The sequence below is a fragment of the Microcaecilia unicolor genome, chromosome 6 (assembly GCF_901765095.1).
Source record: "Microcaecilia unicolor chromosome 6, aMicUni1.1, whole genome shotgun sequence".
NCBI lineage: Eukaryota > Metazoa > Chordata > Amphibia > Gymnophiona > Siphonopidae > Microcaecilia > Microcaecilia unicolor.
In genome coordinates, this window is record NC_044036.1 from 305555033 (window position 1) to 305572190 (window position 17158).

The 17158-nt window shown below is 44.4% G+C and overlaps 1 protein-coding gene across 1 annotated transcript in view; it reads right to left on the bottom strand.

The window, feature by feature from the left end:
• The window catches only part of TEKT3 (tektin 3), an 84330-nt gene extending 70911 nt beyond the window's left edge, over positions 1-13419 (bottom strand). Inside the window, exon 1 of the mRNA XM_030206190.1 lies at positions 13355-13419. The gene's annotated coding sequence lies outside the window, so the exon portion shown is untranslated. The remainder of the gene's footprint in view (positions 1-13354) is intronic.
• Positions 13420-17158: the final 3739 nt, after the last annotated feature.

Genomic DNA, 17158 nt, shown 5'->3' on the forward strand with positions numbered 1-17158 from the left:
CACTGCCAAAAAAGACGTTTTTATTATTGCATGGGGGGAATGATGGCCAAAATGGACGTGTTTTTTTTGGATGGGCGTCCATTTTGGCTGTCATTCCCCCCCCCCCCCCTTCAATAATAAAAACGTCTTTTTTGGCAGTGCTTCACTCAGCTGAGAGACCTGGAAGTCTCTGAGCCAATCACAACGCATTTAGCTGAGCTAAACGCGCTGCCAAAAAAGAAGTTTTTATTATTGCAGAGGGGAATGACGGCCAAAATGGACATTTTTTTTGGATGGGCGTCCTCAACTGCACTGTCCTCTGTCGAGCCGCATTGGAGGGGGTGAGCAGCGCGGCGTCTTTGAGCGGCACAGGGAGGCGTATTTGGCATGCGCAGAGCAGCCAGCATAATGCTTGGCTGCTCTGCGCATACACGACCGGCCGACTGTGTAATGACGGAATAGAGAATGCAAGTGAGCTACAACGAACAGCTCATTTGCATTCCTATTCCTTGATGCATACCCATTCCTTACCGATTCACTAAGGGAATCGGTAAGGAAAGGGCTTTAACGAGTCTTTAGTGCATCTTGCCCAAATATGGGTGACCTATATAGAATCCAGGAGTCAGAGCCTGCAAATTTAATTTTAAATCAAAAGTTTGGGTTCCTAGACCATGTCATTTTTTTTTTTTTTGCAATAAAGGCCAGTGCAGTTGCATATCTTTCTTTTTATTATGTGTGCTCCAAGTATTATTTTCTGCATGTCCTCACTTGTCCGTTCCTCCTCAGCAACCTTTACCATTTCATGGATTTAACACCTCGCATGCCCCTAAGCTCTTCCTGCCTTGTTAAAAGACTGTGAGGAATCATCATTTCAACATAGGCCATAAAAATCACGCAAGACCTAACTATCTTCCGAAGGCTACTGAAAACAGATCTGTTCAAGAAGGCATACCATAAACATCCATCTTAAATACTAATAATAGGACCTTACACGACCTAGACATACTTGAAATCTTATCATTTGACTGATATTAATGAACTACCACTACCACTTTAATCCTCATGTCGAATATGGTCTTTCCATAGCCGATGACCTAATGTATGTTACAACCCAATTTATTACCCAGTATCTTCATGCATTACCATAATGTATACTCCCTTACCATGTATATATGCACATGTTATATATTTATACCATGATCTGTTCCATGTATATTACCATGTAGGTATGCACCTGAACGCAATACCATTGGTAATTCTGTTACCCGGAAATGGCATACGCCATTACGGCAAATGTACCACATTGAGCCTGCAAATTGGTGGGAAAATGTGGGATACAAATGCTACAAATAAATAAATTAAAAAACTCAGTTCCTCATCTAGGCTTAGCAGCACCTGTGATAAATGTTTTGTTTTGTTTGTTTGAGAACCTGTTCAAACAAAAGAGCTAATGCACAGGAGTGTTCCAGTAAATGAGGAAAGGACAGATACTTGTGGATAATATAAAATAGGTTGGGCTAATATAATAATTTTGTTTCAGAATCTTGCAGAACTTGGGGAAAGGGTTTCCATGAGGTATGTGTCTCCGAAAGAGAAGAAATTGAGATCAACAAATATGATGCTACTTTTTCATTGGATTAACCAAATATGTTTTCTGGATTTGTTTTGAAGAGCTATGACTCCTTTTATCAGGTCAAAACAAAATGAAGACCTGAAAAGAAGTGTTTGCTCCTGAAAACTAGTCAAGAAAATATGTCAGCCCAACAAACTAACGGGGTTGTTTTTCATCTTCTTACCTTTGATTTCTGTGTATTCATTTGGACAAACACTACAACCAACAACTTTACTACAAAAAGTAGATCTGAGATACGTTTGTATGTTGCAGAGCTTTCCAACCCCTTTTGAAACAACAATGCCTTCTACTCTTGAAGGAAGTTTACTACTTTGTTCACAAATCGTTACTGAGCATGGTATCCACACCTTTAACTTAGCAAACACAGAAGAACAAGAGCCCTCATGATCACAAAATTGTGTCCAACACAGCGAATGTGACAAACAAAGGACAACTAAATGATGTCCGAAATAAAGAAGTTTATTAAAGCATCCAAAGTCTCGACACGAGTCATATTTCAACCACACCGGCCTGGCTCAGGAGTCTTCTGTAGAATGTCTCTAAACCTGCTGGCTATTCAGATGTTCCATCTTATTCAAAGTAAAATTAGTAGCTCAGAAAAACGCGTTCTAACAGGATAAGCCTGTTAGAACGCGAGTCTTTGGATGCTTTAATAAACTTTTATTTCGGACATCATCTAGTTGTCATCGTTTTTTTTTTATCACCTTCGCTGTGTTGGACACAATCTACACCTTTAAAGCATGCCAGGGTATGTTTCTGTCTGTGTCCACTGTGGAAAGACCATGGTCCGTGACAGCTAAACAGGTCTTAACAAATCTTTTCAAGTCAGCCAGCAAAACTGAAAGTAATATATTAAGCAGGAGCTATTTCTCGTCTTCTGTATGTTAGAAATTTTGCCCTATTTATTGTGAGAGGAGCACTGTTCTCTATAGTACTGACTGTTCTGGGCCTTATCTTGCTTTCTGAAGTGTATTAATTCTACTGTCCTCTTGTCTTAATGATTCTGGAGATGATCATATAGGAAACTGACTTAATGACAGCAGAATTTAGATGTCAATGTGAAAAAAAAAGAAAGCACATGAAGGGGAGGGAGTTCATTTGAAGTTAAAGACATTTGGATAGTAAGTTTATAAACCGACACAGCCCATCCATTTTGAAAGGGCTGTGTCAGCATTGCCGCACAGCTTTGTAAACAGGGGGGTAAGTTAGGTGAGCTACTGAGCTAATCGTGTAAGTTGTGCATAAAAATTTGTGCACTAGTCGGAAATTTGAGCATGCAAGTTTATAGAATTAGGGGAATAGGGCTTAATTTCTGAGGGGAAAAGCCTGAAATGGATCAGACTGCAGAGCACCAAGGGTGTTTTGCTGCACCTCTCCCTTCCAACCAGCCAGAAGAGAAGAGAAACTTGGAGCAGACCGTAGTTACTCTGCTCTCTAATGCAACCCTTCTTCTCCTGTTGCTTCTGTCCCCACCCCAGAGTTCCATCTCCTTTTTGTCTACAAATTCAGCCCTGAAATATATATATATATTGAGACAAACTAAACAAATTCAAAGCTGCAAATACCCGGGTCACCAAATTCTGAAAGTGCCATTTACCTGGGCTGCAGAGGAACCTGCTCTTAGTTTGGAGAACTGTTCTAGTGTTGCCATGCTTTCTTATCTCCAAAGGTAGGGTTACCATATGTCCGGATTTACCCGGACGTGGACATGTCCGGGCAACCGGGCAGGTTTTGCCAATCTGCCTGTTTGTCCAGAAATCCGGACAAACGGGCAGATTGCTAGTCTCCCCTCCCCTTACTTACTACTGCCCTGGTGGTCTAGTGACCTCTTCCGCCTTCGGGGCAGGAAAGAGCCCCCTCTTTCCTGCCTGGAGCGCTGCCCTGCATGCATCCTTCCTGTTCGTGATCTCGGCACCTATTCAAAATGGCCGCCGAGAGTTGACATGACCTTGCAAGACTTCAACTCTCGGTGGCCATTTTGAATCGGCACCGAGATCACGAATAGGAAAGATGCATGCAGGGCAGCGGTCCAGGCAGGAAAGAGGGGGCTTTTTCCTGCCCCGAAGAGGTCACTAAACCACCAGGGCAGTAGTAAGGTACGGGGAGGGGGGTGATGGGGAGGGGGAGTGACGGGGTGTGTGACGGGGGAGGGGAAAATGTGACAGGGGCGGAGTGAGAGCATGAAAGAGCGTGGGGTGGGGTGTGAAAGGGGCAGGGCATGTGTCCTTTTTGGGGGACAAAATATGGTAACCCTATCCAAAGGACACCTCTCCCCCCTACATTCCACATACTTTCCCATGCTCTCTGTTTCTGCCTGTGGTCACTGAAATCTGACCCTCATTTTGACCTGAACTATCTTAACTTTGGATTAAAAAAAACAACTATGATAGGTGTGGCTGGATTGGAACCAACATCCCAACCAAGTCACAGGCAGTTCCATCATCCCCTAGGACAGGAGTTCTATTACTTTACTAGTAAAAAAATGCCCATTTCTGTTTCTAATGAAATGGGCACTAGCAAGGTTTCCCCCCCCCCTTGCCCATCACCCGACCCCCCTACCCGGGCGCCACCCCTCCCCCCGTGCCTTCATGGACCCCCTCGTCACCCACAACTGTGAATGTTAATGGTGGCCGGCCCCTTTTGAGCAGCAGGAGCCAGTAGATAAAGAGAAGAAAAACAAAAGAACACTGTGTCGCAAAACGCACCTCCGTAGAGATCCATCTGAGATTGGCACACGTCTGTGCAGGCGCTCCTCCTCTCCCCTCTGACGTCTGTGCGTTCCTCCGGGGTCTCCCTGCAGGGGCAGTGACGTTGAGGGTAGAGGAGGAGCGGCTGCAGAGACGTCTGCCAATCTGAGATGGTTCTCTACGGAGGTGCGTTGTATGAGATTTTTGTTTTGTTGTTGTCTTTATGTACTGGCTGCTGCTGCTGAATAGGAGAAGCAGCAGCAGCATGACAGAGTTTGTATTAGCCGTTGCGGGTGGGGAGGCGGTGGATTGGGGGGGTTCGTGATGCGGCGGCAGGAGGGGTCGGGTGATGCGGCGAGGAGGGAAGGGGGTAGGGGCGGGGCTTCCTGTTGTTGCGTCGATATTTTTACCTGGGGCAATGGAGGTTGTGTAGCAATTCCTAGTCAGGGGGAGGAGTTTCCCTACTCCTCCCCCTGCCTGGTTCGTTGTTTGTTGGAGGTGGTTGCAGTCCCTTCACTCTCTGTGTTCCGCCCTCGATGTCATGACATTAGATGCGAGGGCGGGGCATAGAGATGGTGATTTGGAAGGCTTCACCACCATGAACTTACGAACTGTTTAGGGATGACTTTCAGCAGGTTGTCTTCAGAACTTTGAGGTAGCGTTTTATGTCCAGATGGGGCGTGGCTGGGGGGCGTGGCTGAGGGTGGGTCTATGAGTTAGGGTGAGTGGTCCTGATAGCCTAGCCTAAGAAGACTACAGGAGTTGAAGATTACAGGAGTTCAGGGCTTCACTGCCTTGCAGTGAGCTTCAGAATGTTTGAGGTGGGATTTATTTACATAGATTTTGTTGACCTTAGATTTTGGTTATTAATTTAGTCAATGCCTTCCCTTGTGGCTGCAAACAACAGAAACAAAAAAAATTATATATCTCTATCTGCTGCCTTAGAATGAATTAGTGTTGTCATTAAGTTTCTCATAAGTTGTTAATGCACTTGGCCGAGCTTCAAACAAGGCATCCAGTGAACAATAAAATACTGGTTTTCTAGTCTGCAGTACAAAGTGATTTTCACACTCCTTGTTAAATTCTAACACATATATCAGGTGCTTTCAGAGATGTCCAAAGTAAATTTGTGCCCTTGTATTGAACTGCAGGGTAAAAAAATAAAACAGTTAAACTGGATTTAAGGTGTTTTAAGCAAAACACAATTCATGAAACTGTTTCGGTGGCGAGAGATTGAAATCACAATATAGGAACACATGTGAAACAAAAACTTATTTCCGCATTGTTGTTCCTTCAGTCTAACCATCAGTCCATAAATAGCAGGGCATAACTTTGCTCGCTTAGCTATGCAGATTCCGACACTGAATATCAGCCGGCACCCACATATCTGTCAGTGGGACCGAAGCTCATCAGTCCCCCTCCCTCCCCTCCAGATTCTCCCTCCTGCACCCCCAAAGCAGCTCCAACACCCCTTCCGCCCCCTACCCCCTCAAAGCAGCTCCGATTCCTCTCCTGCCCTTGATGCAGCTCCAACCCTCCTCCTGCCCTCCCTCGAGTACCACAGGCCCCCCTGCTCGAGTACCGCGAGACTACTGCTATAGGTTGCAACAGCTATTTTCGATTAGGCACTGTGAGGGACAACAGCGAGTGGAACTCGTTTCTGCCTCAAGGACCACTAGACCACCAAGGTCAGTAAGTAGGCCTCAGGGGGCCTTCTGAGGCTCTGGAAGGGGGAAGGGCAGGAAGTGGATCAGAGCTGCTTCAGGGAGAGGGAGAGAGATTAGCTTCAAAATATGTGGATTCCATTTATGCATGTCCTGGCTAAATATCAGCTGGGACCCGCATAAATTTTGGTGGCCAGCAGCAATCCAGTCAGGCCTGGATACTCAATGCTGGTGCCTACACATGGCCTGGCATTGACTATCCAGGGCTAATTTAGCTGGCAACAGTCAGTGTTCAAAAGAATACTGACCCCGCAAGATAAATATTAACTGGTCATTATTTAACTCTCAAAAATTTAATTGTTCATGGGGGTAATTCTGTGTACATCATCTAAAGTTATGACTAGGAAGTTAGAAGCATAAATGCTAGTATTATATAACCCATGTGCATAACTGTGTGACACGTTCCCCCCCCCCCCCCCCCCCCCCCCCCACACACACACACACTAAACCCATTCCGTTCTCTGGAAGTTCAGCATACAGCTCATAGAATATGGACTAACGGGCAGTTATGCACATAACAGCCAATTAGTGCCAATTATAGCCAATAATTGTTTGTTAAGGCCAATTAGCAGCTAATTATATTAAGTTATGCATGCAACTGACCTTATTCTCTAAGTTGTGCATGCAAATTTTCATGCTAGTCAGAAATTTGGGCACATAACTTCGTAGGATGAGGGAGATAATGTCTAAAAGAAGCACAATCGAAAAGTTAAAAAGTCAAACTCTTCAGTGGAGCACAGACTTGTCAGCATGACTGTGTTTCAAGTGGCATCAGGGATGGCTGCAATTTTTGTGGCTTAGCTTGGCCTTTTTGAGAGCATAGGAGTGTCGGAGCAAGTGTGGACACAACATATACCCAGGCAAAGCTGACAGTTTCCTGCCATCCAAAATTCCAAGCATAGCAATCACAAAACTGCCACAGGCAGATCACACTTTTGTATGAAACTAATAACTTCCAGAGATATTAAAAATCCATTCTATGCATGCATGCACGTGTGTGTGTGTATGTGCACATTTATATATGTTCACAAGAAAGAGGTGTTACAAAACGATTTTGTATGTCAATCGTTCGGAGGATTAGATAATGGTCGGCATTGCCCCTTCTCTTTTTCTCATACTTCACTGGAATCCTCATCAGACCAAGAGCTATAGAGCCTTCGCAAAAACAATCACCTATGGACAACAGGGCCGGCCACCCTCTCTCCTTCCCCATGTTGAATACATTGTCATTACGATACACCTAACGCCAACCAACCCAGACTCAATCACCTGTGTGGCAGTTCATTGCATTTGGATCAAACCCCAGGACTAGTTCAGTTTAAAATACGCATTTTTAAGATAAGGTTTGTTTGACTGGTCCAAGGGACAATGTTTTGTAAGGGCCCCTTTTTCCAGGCTGCAGCAAAAGGGGGCCTGCACTGGCGTTGGCGTGTGTTTTTGACACGTTCCGAGGCCCCCTTTTACCAGAGATCTTTCTTTTCTGCAGGAAATGGCCATGTGGCAAGTGCAGCACTTGCCGCTCGGCCACTTCGGGGGGAGGGGGGAGCCCTTACCACTACCCATTGAGATGGCGATAAGGGCTCCCACACTAAGCCAGCGGTAACTGATTACTGCTGGGTACACCCCGGCGCCAGATATGACGGCGCGCTGGGGGTGGGAAGTACCGTCGGGCTGCTATGGTAGCCCAGCGGTACTTCCTGTTTAGCGAGCGGTAAGCTCGCATTGGACTTACTGCCGCTTTGTAAAGTGACTTGCTTAAGTGGGAGTCCTGCTTATATCCTGCCCATGCTTCATCCCTGTGTACATCCCTTTTTGGAAATAAATGCTATGCAAATTAAGCTGGAATTTGCAGAATAGTGCTTAGGAGCAGAATTCTGTCATTTATTTGCATATGTGCTATTATTCTAAACATTACAGGGTCCCTTTACTAAGCTGCAGAAAAAAGGTGGCCTTAGTGTGACCTTATGCAGCCTTTCCCACGTGCTAAGGACACATTGAGCCTGCAAATAGGTGGGAAAATGTGGGGTACAAATGCAACAAATAAATAAATAAAGATTTTTGCCACAGCTGGAAAATGGCTGATTTTCAATTTTCCAAATGAATGCCCATGTACTAATGTTGCCATTAGCCCAGCCATTAACAAAAATACCACGTGAGCCTTTACCACCACCTATTTTGTAGGTGGTAAGGGCTCCTGTGCTAATGATGTGCTGCTCAGTGCGCAGTAATGTGGCTGCGCTAACTGATTCACGCTATCATACCCACTGTCTGCTGCCAGACACACCCCTTCAGAGACAAATTTTGTAGTGCATGGTTTGCATGCTCACATTCAGAACGTACCGTGAGATGCCTCATCATGTCCCGCGGTAAACCCTTTTAAGTTGTGGTAGCATGCGCTAGTGCTTACCGCAACCTAGTAAAAGGAGCCCTGTATGTTTCAATATGGCTAATTCTATACTCGCTGATTACTTGTGTAAATGACTAGAATAATGGCATGTACGCACATATGCATTATACATACATGTGTAAATACCCAACCTTTGCCTAAGCACTTTCTATAAATACACATATATTTTACATAGCGTATATTTGACAGAGAGGTGTACATTTAGACCAGGAGTTTTCAACCCAGTCTTCAGGACACACCTAGCCAGTCAAGTTTTCAGGATATCCTATATAATAATTCTCACCACCAACATTCAAAAGCTGCCTGGGACCGTGGCTCCATGGTCTGCTTCCGTCGGTAGATCAGTGACGTCATCCGCTTCACACAGCCTCTTCTTTCGCTTCTGTTTCTGCTGTTCATGTGGTCCGCCCTTGAGGGGGGGACCACAGGAACAGCTGAAACAGAAGCGAAAGAAGAGGCTGTGTGAAGCGGCGTCCCTACGTGCAGGAGGTAAAAACGTGCAGGAAGTGGGGAGAGGGGTCCTGAAATGACAGGGGAGGGAAGGGGGGGTCATGAACGACATGGGGGGAGAAGGGGGTCCTTCTTTCGCTTCTGTTTCTGCTGTTCGTGTGGTCCCGCCCTTGAGGGTGGGATCACAGGAACAGCTGAAACAGAAGCGAAAGAAGAGGCTGTGTAAAGCGGCGTCCCTACGTGCAGGAGGTAAAAACGTGCAGGAGGTGGGGGGGGGCTCCTGAAATGACAGGGGAGGGAAGGGGGGTCATGAATGACACAGGGGGGGATCCTGAAACTACAGAGGGGGGTCCTGAAAGGCGTGGGAAGGGGAGAGGGGGGATGGGAAGAAGTGGCGGGGGGGGGGGGGGTCCTGGAACTCAGATGTGAACAAGTGGCAGGGGTTTCAGGAACTCAGACAGGGGTGGAAGGGGGAGGGGAAGGGGGTTCAGCAAACTCTCGGTCTCACTATGTCTTACATATGCACTCGCTCACACTGTCATTCTGACACACACACACTCTCCCACAGACACACTAGTACCCAGTCTCACTCTCTCTCTGACACACACACACACACTCGCAAAGTCACTCTCTCTCTCTCCCACACAGTCACTCTCACACACACACTCTCGCAAACATACACACTATGAGGAAAACCTTGCTAGCGCCCGTTTCCTTTAAAACAGAAACGGGTCTTTCTTACTAGTTCATAATAAATTTGCATGATAAAAATTTGCATACAGTGGAGGTAGGGCATGCAAATTATCTCATGCATATTCCTTGAAGGTATCTTGATAACCTGACTTGCTGGGTCTGTCCCAAGGATTGGGTTGAGAACCCCTGACTTAGACAGTCTGGGTGGGACTCACACTTATGCACTTACCTTAAAGAATGCTATAAGATACGTGCATATCTCCCGATGTCTGCATTTCCACCAGCTCTGTGACTGGCATAAATGCTCACACTTAAATTCCAGGTGCATATTTCCTCCCTCCTCCTCTCTCTGCCCCCACCCCCACCCCAACACGCCAAATCTACCTTTTTCTAGCGGGGATGCCAAGGCCACGCCAGCCAAATAAATTCAGTGAATGGTTTTACTCCTGTCTGTATTCTCTGGTGCTTTGTTAGCTGTGAATTATGAATAAAGCTTTTCCTACATTCAAAAATATAATCTAACGTTTGGGTAGTGTTGTTTAAAATTTACATCTCAGTAATGTTATGATGGATTTCTACAAAACCACACAACATTTTTTGTAATAGATGTCAGTTTGTGCACATAAAAATTTAATTTGGTGCAGGTTTGTGGTTGTTGTTGCAAAATGTTTAGGAGGCTCACCTTTTTCCGGACACAGTGTAGAATAGCACTTACACCAGGGAATCATGCCTAACTTTAGGCATAGTCATTTGCACCAATTAAAATATGGTGCAAGAACCCGTGCATAAATTTAGGTGTGGATGCTCTTATTCTTTAACTACAGCATAACTTAAAGGAAAACCCCCGACCCGCCCATGACCCATCCTTGATCCTCCCATTTCCACACCCCCTTTTTTTGACTCACATAAAATTTAGGCGTGAATCTGTGCCTAAATTTACACACGCACATTTCAATTGAATCTAATTAGTGCCAATATTTGCTTGTAAAAGTCAATCATCAGCGCTAATTAGCTTGTTATTAAATTGTGTAATTTTTTGCAATTTTTATAGAATTAGGGGTTTATTGCATGTGTGTGTGCACATATTTCATTATTCTAAAAATCTATGCTCATAAATGTGAATTGCCCTGATGTGTGTTTGAAAAAAATCAGTGGCTTCTGAAAATTGGCCTGAAGGAGAACAGAAGATTAAGGAATGCAAAGTGTAGAAAATATTTTATTTAAAAATATTATTAGTGCAGAGTAAATGGCACATTTGAAATTCAGGGGAGAACTAGGGAGAAGGAAACCACCGACATGAGCTGATAAATTATTTTTGGAGACAGCACTTGCTCTTTTCCACCCACTTCTTATGATACCTAAACAGTGGTAGATATGGTGATGACATGTAGACCAGCGAATTTTCAAAAGATGTCCATGTTTCGATTTGGACATCCTTGCAAAATGTCCCAGTCCAGGGGTGGAGAAACCCGTATTTTCGAAACAAAATGGACGTCTGTCTTTCATTTCGAAAATACCGTCAGGGACGTCCAAATCCTTAAATTTGGTCGACCTTAGAAATGAACGTCCCTAGACATGGACGTTTCTGATTTTCAGCGATTTTTGAAACCAAAGACGTCCATGTCAGAAACAACCAAATGCAAGCCATTTGGTTGTGGGAGGAGCCAGCATTTGTAGTGCACTGGTCCCCCTGACATGCCAGGACACCAACCGGGCACCCTAGGGGGCACTGCAGTGGACTTCATAAATTGCTCCCAGGTACATAGCTCCCTTACCTTGTCTGCTGAGCCCCCCAACCCCCCGCCCAAAACCCACTACCCCCAACTGTACACCACTACCATAGCCCTTACAGGTGAAGGGGGGCACCTAGATGTGGGTGTAGTGGAGTTTGGAGGGCTCGCTGTTTCCTCCACAAACGTAACAGGTAGGGGGGGGTGGGGCTGGGTCTGCCTGTCTGAAGTGCACTCACCCACTAAAACTGCTCCAGGGACCTGCATACTGCTGTGATGGAGCTGAGTATGACATCTGAGGCTGGCACGAAATATTTTTAAAGATTTTTTTGAGGGTGGGAGGGGGTTAGTGACCACTGGGGGAGTAACAGGAGGTCATCCCCGATTATCTCCGGTGGTCATCTCGGTCAGTTCGGGGACCTTTTTTGCCTTAGTCGTAAGAAAAACAGGTCCGGGTGAAAATGTTCAAGTGTTCGTCAGGGACGTCTTTGTTTTTTTCGATTATGGGTCAAGGACATCCAAGTGTTAGGCTACGCCTCTGACACACCCCCTTGAACTTTGGCCGTTCCTATGACAGAGTGCAGTTAGGGACGTCCAAAATCAGGTTTCGATTATACCGATTTGGACATTTCTGAGAGAAGGATGTCCATCTTCCGATTTATGTTGAAAGATGGGCGTCCTTCTCTTTCGAAAATGAACCCAATAGTATACTACTGCCAAGGGCTTATCTGATTATTAAGGGTGAATGATGTAAGATACTGGTGAGCTCTAAGTTAATATATGTTTTGGCACAATGGAGATTTTCCCTTGATAAAGCTGTCAGGTGAAACGGGACCCCGGTGGGAGTTATCAGAGAAGTATCATATTGTCTTGAGAATTTTTGAATGCACAAATGTGCATTTGACAATTTGTGACATCATTATATTGCATGTGATGAACTGAAGGAAAAGAAAAAATAAATAAAATAAAATATGTTTGGCTATTTGGATGCTTTTCTGTCCAATGATGAAGTGAAGGTCTGTTGAAGTACTAAATTTCATGAAGTTTCATTAAGTAGTGCAGACTTTTGAGGCCTTTTCCCTCTATATTTTAATTTTACCTAGTTTAGCATTGGTTTTTGTTATACCACATTATTGTTGGTCAAGAGTTATTTTTATGTTCTGTGGAAAAGTCTGATTGTTTTGAAATCACACACTAATGGCATGTAGCACAAGGCCACTAACACAAAAAAATAGAAATTGGCCATTTATCAGCCACAGTAAAAAAATGGGCCTTAGTGTTTGGGAAAGATCTGCATAAAGCCATGCGAAGGCCACTTTTTGCCACAGCTTAGTAAAATATATAAATTTTACTGTACAGTGAAACCTCGGTTTTCGTTGATGTCAGTTGTCGTCGGTTTCGGATTTCGTTGATTTTTTTCGACTAGAAATTTGTCTCGGTTTTCGTCGGTTGCCTCGGATTGCGTCGAAAAAGAAGGACGTCCATCTCCCAATTTGTATCAGGACGTCCTTCTCCCGATTTTGGGCGTCCTCATTAATTGCCTCGGTTTTTGTCAGTTTCGGATTTTGCCGATTGTTTTCGGATGGATTATCGACGAAAACCGAGGTTTCACTGTACTATATAAATTAATTTTCTCTTGTTCAGTGGAAAAAGTAGCTAGAAGGGTTGCCCTAGTTGTAACAATATCCTGAGATGTTTCCAGAGAAATTAGTTAAGACTCAGAATCAACTGGGCCCTCTCTCCACTTTCCCAGCTTGATGAGTTCTTTTAAGAAGACTATTGTGTCTATTTAAGGTGTCTGTTGGTGTGTAGGGGATAAGACTTAGGGGGGGAAAAAAGTCAGGTACACTAGTTCAAAAGAGGAAGTAACAGATTCTTCTGAGATGACCTTGCCGGGAGCCCAGATTGCACTGCTAAGGTGATCTTTCCTTAGCAACACAAACAGTTCTCTCAAAAGAATTAAACATTAACAAGTGCGAAGCATCTATCCTCTAAATTCACTCACAAAAAGCCAGTATGCCTCATGATTCCAGTGAAGACTATGTACATACCTAGAACAAGCTGTTATAACAGCCAGAAATGCTGACCCGTCCTCAAGATTATATCTCACCTTGCACTATCCCAGCTGGAAAGGCTGTAAGCACAGATCTATTCAGGCGTCAAGCTTTCCCTTCATCAGTGCGCAACTGTGGAATGCACTTCCTAGAGACATCACCAGCCTGAGAGACTACCTTACCTTTCACAAGGCACTAAAAAACGCATCTGTTTACCAAAGCATTTTCTCCGGGAACAATATAGGACTATCGCCTTTGCCAGCTGGCATACGTGGATCCTGTTTAGTCCTATTCTCTTGTACTGTTATATGTAAAGTACCTTTTCTTTCTTGCCCTTCTACTCTATTATTCTCATTTGTATCTGATATCACCCGGAGTTCTCTCTCTCTCTCTCTCCGGTTTATGTAAGCCACATTGAGCCTGCATGTCTGTGGGGATAATATGGGGTATAAATACCATAATAAATAAATAAATAAAAATAACTGATAGGCTTACACTGGCTGTTTACTAATGCAGGGCACATCTCATTGTTACAGTGGACAATAGCACAATTTTCTGCCCTTGAAATGAGCATTGTTGAAATACAAACTGCAGTATATAGTCCACACCACACACAAGGATGGTAAAATAATAAGCCATTCGTTATTCGGAGCATTCTGCTTACAGGGCAGATAATGGACTATCAGTTACAGTCTACAGTGCTCTATTTATAGTGTGTACAGTAGACGATTTGATGGCCATCACACTCCATTTACAATGCACGTGGCTGTAATTGGCAGTCGGGTATCTAGGATGTATGAGGCAATGATCATCTTGAAAAAAGACTCGGAGAACTGACAAAGATACTGTGCAGCTCCCTGAGGGGGTCTTTTACAAAGCGGCAATAAGCTGAATGCGGGTTTACCGCACGCTAAAACAGAACTACCAGTGCGGCCGCCGGCGGTACTTCAGGTTGGAGCATGTGCCATTTCCGGCGCTTCAGGACATTTCTTTCCCTAGCACGGTGCTAACCGGGAGGTAATCGGGCATTGCCCCAAGCGCTGACCGGTTACCGCCAGGTTACTGCGGGAGCCCTTACCACCACCTCAATGGGTGGTGGTAAGTGCTTCCTGCCGCATGGTCATGCGGTAAGAATCTTACTTCATGGCCATTATTTGGGGGGGGGGGGGCATTGTACTGGCTGTGGTAAAAATGGACCTGTGCGTGTTCAATATAAGCGTTTGCACCATCAAGCCCATTTTTCTGTTCACCTTAGTAAAAGGGCCCCCCTCAAAGTTAGCCAAAATGGAAGATCTCAGGCCCTCTATGAGAATCAGGTCAAAACAGCTTCTTCAGCTGTTTGTTCAGCTGTATGGACTTGGAATCAATTGATTCTTTAAGAAAATGTGCTCTGAATAGATTTCATTACATCTGGCATATTTTGATATTTCTACTACTACTACAACAAATCATTTCTATAGTGCTACGCTACCAGTCGTATGCAGCGCTTCGCAATTGAACATGAAGAAAAGACAGTCCCTGCTCAAGAGAGCTTACAATCTAAATCAGGACAGACAGACAGGACAAATAAGGGATAAGGGTAGGACAGACAGATGGGACACATAGGGAAAGGGACAATTGAAGAGAGGAAGACAAGATAAAGGTTACGAGCAGGTGACAAATTAGGAATTAAAAGCAGTATCAAACAGGTAGGCCTTTAGCCCGGATTTGAAGGCGGCCAGGGATGGAGCTTGACATAATGGCTCAGGAAGTCTATTCCAGGCATAAGCTGTGGCGAGATAAAAGGAACGGAGTCTGGAGTTAGCGATGGAGGAGAAGGGTGCAATTAGGAGAGATTTGCCTAGTGAACGGAGTTCCTGGGAAGGAATGTAGAGAGAGATGAGGGTGGAGAGGTAGTGAGGGGCAGCAGAGTGAATGCACTTATAGGTTAATAAGAGGAGCTTGAACTGTATACGGAAACTGATAGGGAACCAGTGAAGTGACTTCAGAAGAGGGCTGATATGGGCATAGCAACTTTGGCGAAATATTAATCGTGCAGCAGAATTTTGAACAGATTGAAGAGGAGAGAGACGGCTGAGTGGAAGACCTGTGAGAAGCAAGTTGCAGTAGTTCAAGCGAGAGGTGATGAGAGTGTGGATGAGGGTTCTGGTAGCGTACTCAGAAAGGAGAGGGCAAATTTTGGCGATATTATAGAGGAAGAAACGACAGGTTTTAGCAATCTGTTGAATATGTGCAGAGAAGGAGAGGGAGGAGTCGAAGATGACCCCAAGGTTACGAGCAGATGAGACAGGAAAAATGAGCGTGTTGTTGACAGAAATAGAGAGTGGGGGAAGGGGAGAGGTTGGTTTAGGTGGGAAGATAAGGAGCTCAGTTTTGGACATCCAGGCAGCAATGTTAGACAGGCAGGCAGATATCTTGGCCTGGATTTCTGCCGAGATTTCTGGTGTGGAGAGGTTAAATGGTCATGTTCCTTCAATATAATGATAACTGAAATCTGGAATATCATGTTTGACTACAATAACAAGGTGTACAACCTACAGAGATACAGAGTCCCATCCCCCAAGGGTGTCATTAAACCTCACCAAGAGTTTAATTTGTCTTCTGCTTACTGAGTAGACATGCCATAGTTCCTGCAAACATTTGAGCTTATTATGTACAGGAAACAAACTCATACTCTACAATAGAACATTAACAGTAATTATTTAATTATTAGCCCAATTTAAACTTCTAAGTTTATTTATATTTTTGGCAATAAAAGAAGCAAATTACCAAGAAGCGAGATACATGAGCAATTATTGCAGGACATCCCAGGCATGGGCAGAGCTGTGGATTGCACTAAGTAACCCTAAGAGTATTGATTATAGAGCAAAATGTGGACAATTTGAGGGTTCATTTTTAAAACAGAGAAACGTCCAAAAAGCAGCACAACGTGGCATTTGTACATTTTTTCCCCCAAACATCCAAATTGCTATTTTCGAAACCAATTTTTTCTATTCAGTTTGTCTAAAGTGCATCCAAATCACAAGGAGGCATGTTGGGTGTTCCTAACACTTGGATGTTTTTTCTGCCAAAATGGAACAAAGCAAAAACATCCAGGGCTAAAACCTAGATGTTTTGGTCTAGACCTGCTTTAATAACGACTAAGTCACACAAAGGTGCCCCAAAGGACCAAAAGTGGTGACCTGGATAGGAAACTGGTTGGCCGACATGTGGCAGAGGATGGTGGTAAATGGAGTCCACTCGGAGGAAAGGAAAGTGAGCAGTGGAGTTCCTCAGGGGTTGATACTGGGGCTGATTCTGTTTAATATATTTGTGAGAGATATTGCTGAAAGGTTGGAAGGAAAGGTTTGCCTTTTTGCAGATGACACAAAGATAGCCAATAGAGTGGATACCCAGGAGGGAGTAGAAACAATGAGAAGGGTTCTCCAAACGTTAGAAGAATGGTCGAGGGTCAGGCAGCCAGTAGGGTAATATGACATTTTTCAGTATTTCCCCCTGGATTTATGTTGTTTGGAATCTCCTGCAGGATCACAGTTCTTCTCAGGCAGATCCCAAATGAGTGGATCTTTGCTTCAGCTCTGCTCACCCTAGAACCCGCCCCCACTTTCCAATTCCTTACCCTACCACAACAATATTAATAGATAAAGAACTGAGACAGAACCAAAGTATGAGCCCTATTCTAAATTATGAAATGTACCTTCCTGTTTCAGGGGGAACTGTCATATGGCATCAGCAAGATGCACGTTTTCACTGATTCCTTAGGATGCTGTGGGTTCTATGCAAATACAGCAAATCCCAACT